Source organism: Scardinius erythrophthalmus, assembly GCF_964197995.2.
Source record: "Scardinius erythrophthalmus genome assembly, chromosome: 4".
In the NCBI taxonomy this organism is placed as follows: Eukaryota; Metazoa; Chordata; class Actinopteri; order Cypriniformes; family Leuciscidae; genus Scardinius; species Scardinius erythrophthalmus.
In genome coordinates, this window is record NC_138224.1 from 33,725,028 (window position 1) to 33,729,713 (window position 4,686).

General features: G+C 33.0%; 1 long non-coding RNA gene across 1 annotated transcript; it reads left to right on the forward strand.

The window, feature by feature from the left end:
• The first annotated feature begins 3,152 nt into the window (after window positions 1-3,152).
• Window positions 3,153-4,085, forward strand: LOC308689876. Its single transcript, XR_014030072.1, has 3 exons — window positions 3,153-3,332; window positions 3,604-3,659; window positions 4,043-4,085. It is a non-coding gene; the product is annotated as an uncharacterized lncRNA (long non-coding RNA).
• Window positions 4,086-4,686: the final 601 nt, after the last annotated feature.

Genomic DNA, 4,686 nt, shown 5'->3' on the forward strand with positions numbered 1-4,686 from the left:
GATGAACATTTTATAGTACAGTCATGGAAATCATGCAAACATTGACCAAACATAATTTTCTTTTTTTGACACAACCATTGAGCCAGCATGTATTTCCTCATTTCTACAACTTTTTGCATCAATCATTTTTTACAGTGTAGAATTAATTGATTTTCCCTCTTTTGTTTTTAGTACACAAGTGTGGTCTGGCTGCTTTTAATGTGTATTAATCTATATTTTCCCTGTTTTTGGTTTACGCTGACTTTCAATGCATTATGAACCAGAATCTTCCAGAACATCTTCTACAAAGAACTCGACCACCAAAGACTGGAAAAACGTCTGATGCACTTTATAGGATTTTTCAGAGTCATAAAATAATGGTATTTTGGTCTTGGTCGTTCAAGGCTGTTGAGTGGTTTAACTGAAACCCTACAAGCAGAAGCTTCATATAAACAAAATAATGATTTTCCATTATGATTATTTTGTGATCTGAAGAACTGTGTTCAAAGTTTAATTCCCAAGTTTAGAAATAAATCTCAGTCTCCAAACTGGCATTTCAAGTGTTGTTTTAAGATTTCTACATTAAATATGTTTTTGTGAACATATTCTTATCAAATGTGACACCATGTTTATATTATATTATATTCGATTATATTAGATATATATATTTACACTACCAAAATGTTTAGATTTTTTTTAAGTTTTAATATATATATAGACTTTACTAACTATATGTTATTTTTTATAATATCATTAATAGTAATTATTATAATTATAATATTTTGCAGTAATGTATCAATATAGGTATTACAGTATTGTAAATACAGGAGAAATGTATAAAATTGTAAAAATACAGTAAAATGCTGTTTTGTAGTTATACAGTACTGTACTGTTCTTTACTCTGTAACTTGAATCACAGTACAATTAAATAGAAATACAGAAACTTGATGGCAACCGTGCTGCCAGTAACTTGCTGTAAAAATACAAGAAAATCATTACCAGTGTATGTTTATTGTTTGTGGAAGTGTAATGGAGCTGCATCACTGGAAGAGACTGAGTGTATAATGTGTATAATGAGTGTACTGTTGCAGTAATACAATTGTACTGTAAAATTAAAACATTTGTTTTAATTACTAATATTTATGTTTAACATTTTTCATTTTCAGATCTTCAGACCTTTGTGCCTCAAGCTTTTATTTTGACAGAATCTGGTAAAAGTTTAGTTTACACTTTATTTTAATGTGTCAGTATTACAGTGTGATTATACATTTAGGTCCTGAGTAATAATAATGAACTACATGCACTTACTATGGGTTAAGGATGAGGGTTTGGTTTAGGGTTAATTGCATGTAATTATGCATGATTTATAGTTATCACAACAGTAACTGAATGTAACGTGTAACAATGACACTGTACAATAAAGTGTTATCAAAGTTTCTATCCACAAAAGTGTTGGAGTGAGTGAATAAAGTAATAAAGTGAATACTTATGTCTCTAGTTAAGCAGGAAAGTCTGAGCACAGTGTGTGATGTTATTGAGATCTCTTCTGAAACTTCAGAGTTTTGAAAATCTTTAGTTTTTGTTTCAGGAGAAGTGTGAGAAGCAAGAAGCTTGAAAAAAGTCTCTATCTGATGTTAATGTAATCTAATTTATTATAGCAGAAACAGTTGAAATGTTAAAGGCCATATTGCAGGGTTCCCAGCAAACACAGAACGTTCCCCTAACGTTCCCTTTTGGTTCCCATTTGGTTATTTTTTTGGGAACCAAACAAGAACGTTCTGGGAACGTTCCCTGTAGGTTATTTTTAGGATCTATGTTTATAACATTAAGGGAACGTTCCCAGAACGTTCCCTGTAGGTTATTTTTAGGTCTAAATTTATAACCTAAAGAGAACGTTCTGGGAACGTTCCCTGCAGGTTGTTATTTAATAACCTAAAGAGAACCTTCCCAGAACGTTCCCTGCAGGTTATTTTTTGGTTTAATTTTTATAACCTAAAGAGAACCTTCCCAGAACGTTCCCTGCAGGTTATTTTTAGGTTTTATTTTTATAACCTAAAGAGAACCTTCCCAGAACGTTCCCTGTGGGTTATTTTTAGGTTTATTTTTTATAACCTAAAGAGAACCTTCCCAGAACGTTCCCTGTAGGTTATTTTTAGGTTTAATTTTTATAACCTAAAGAGAACCTTCCCAGAACGTTCCCTGTAGGTTATTTTTAGGTTTAATTTTTATAACCTAAAGAGAACCTTCCCAGAACGTTCCCTGTAGGTTATCTTTAGGTTTAATTTTTATAACCTAAAGAGAACCTTCCCAGAACGTTTCCTTGCAGGTTTTAGGTTTTATTTTTATAACCTAAAGAGAACGTTCTGAGAACGTTCTCTGCAGGTTATTATTTTAATATCACTTACTATTAACAGGCAGATTCAACTGACAAGTCGTCAGTACGGTCCCCTAAGGTTATAAGACAACCAACAACGTTCAGATCTATTCGCAATAACTTTTTATTAATGACATTTTAAATTATGTTATATATTTTAATTCTATATGTTAAATGCTGCGTGACTTTGAAGTGTTTTAATGCGCATGCGCGTGATCAAACACTGGAGCACGTGCGCTGCGCGAGAGCAGATGGAAACGTCATCGACAACTGACAAACAACAAAACTCCCGTCTCTCGCTGTTGGTTTCACTGCTTTCAGGTAAGTTTAGACAACAAAATCTCACAAATAATACACACAAACGCCCCTGACACATTTCTTACGTGTAATTGACACGCTTCTGTTAAATATTTATTTAAAAAAAATGGTTTTATGTCTTTGAAAAAGTCCGTTAGCATCTACGCTAGCTAACCGTTTTCAAAAGACAACGTTAGGCCTAAGTTACGTTAAGTTGAGGTCTTATTTATTAAAGTTTGGGTTTTTAAACACATATTTAGTGTAGATAACAGTTTTTGATAGTTTTGCTGGTAATTTGTCAATGGGAAGTAAGCTAATTTATTTAGGCTAACCTAAAATAATGCACTGTATTGTTAACTTAATCAGTGACGTCACTTACCAATATTGCTAAAATGTGATTTCAGAATAGCGAGAGAAAAAATAAAACTCTACAACAAGGGGTGAGTTATTGTTTAATCATGATGATAATTCCATATGCATTTATTTCACAATATATTATCTTAAGATTTGTATTTATCTTTTATGCATTTCACCTCTGTTCTAGCTTGGTTCCTTGTAATAAACCTATCACATGTAATATTTTTGGCTCTGTGACAAACAGCATGTTATGTTCCTAGATCATCATGCTGTGATGGCCTGCTGCACTCCCTGTCCAAGAAAATCTCTATGAACCATATGACTAGTAAGCAAAACCACCTCAAACATACAGTGCACTGCTGTTCAAAGGTTTGGGGTCTGTAAGATTTATGCTTTTGAAATAAGTCTCACATTTTAAAATCATTAACCCCAAGTTTTTTCAGTGAGATTGTCCTTGAGAAGCCTGTAAGCTAAATAATCAGCTAAATAATAGGCGACTAATACAATATTATAATGGTCATAGTTATAATAATTCATTTAACTATTATGATAACATGATATCCTGATGATTACTATATTTTATTTTATTTCTTTAGGTCTGTTTTGAATTATGTTGGCCAATGAGACTGACACCATACTGTCCAACTCAAAGGTATTTATGTATTTTTTTTATTGATCAATACTGAAATTCTTTGTACTTTTAAATGCGGTTCAGGGGGTCGACAACTTTAGGCAGTTATTTTTCACAGATTTATTTATTTAATGTTTATTTGACAGGGACAAATGCATAGAACATTGCTTTATAAAAAATACAAAGTAGATGCCATGCATACAGGTTTATAGCCATGACTAATTTGCAACCCCTTGATATCTTGGGCAGCTGTGGCTCATACTCTTAGCCTTTAAAAATGTTTGAATTGATATCCCCAATGCAATATCAGGGGGTAAATATATCAGTAGAGTTCTTAAAGTTATGGCTTTGCTCTTGTTACCAGATGAGATAAAATCCCTATTGTTTGGCCCTGTATTCTTCAGGACAAGACCTTGATGCCATCCACAGTCAGTAGATGAAGAAGGTGAGTTTAGCCGAATTAAGTTCTCTTTCACTTTTTTTTTACAGACACGTGCACGCAAAATGAAGTCAAAATGGCGAGTTTCCTCTTGTCTTGTGTTTTAAACAGAAAGAAAACGGATGCGTGTCATTTATATTAGTTCTGCGCATTCGTCTTAAAGGGACAGCAGCCTAATGTACCCGCAGCTGTTTGTGTCGCCAATGGTGATCAAACATCAAAAGAGAAAATGACTTGTAGCTTTAGCAAAGATACATTAATTTTATAGTTATTTTATTTTTACACTGAAGACTTATTTTACATTTTGATAAATCAATTTCTGTACCTGATAAGTTAGATTTAACTGAAAAACATAATGCACTGCTTATTTCAACTGTGTTTTTCTTCTATTGTATTTATCTATGCTTGTTATCTATTGTAATTTTCTATGCAGGTTCACTCCTCTACAAAATCCCCCCAATAGGGGTTATGCGGAGCGCCCAGCGGTTGAACCGGAAATAGGTCTAAGCATTTCCGCTTTTCACTTCCGTACACATCTGCAGCGGTAGGTGATCTCTGAGTTTACTGTTAATTTTTGCTTATTACACTAAAATTCTTACTTCTGTTTTA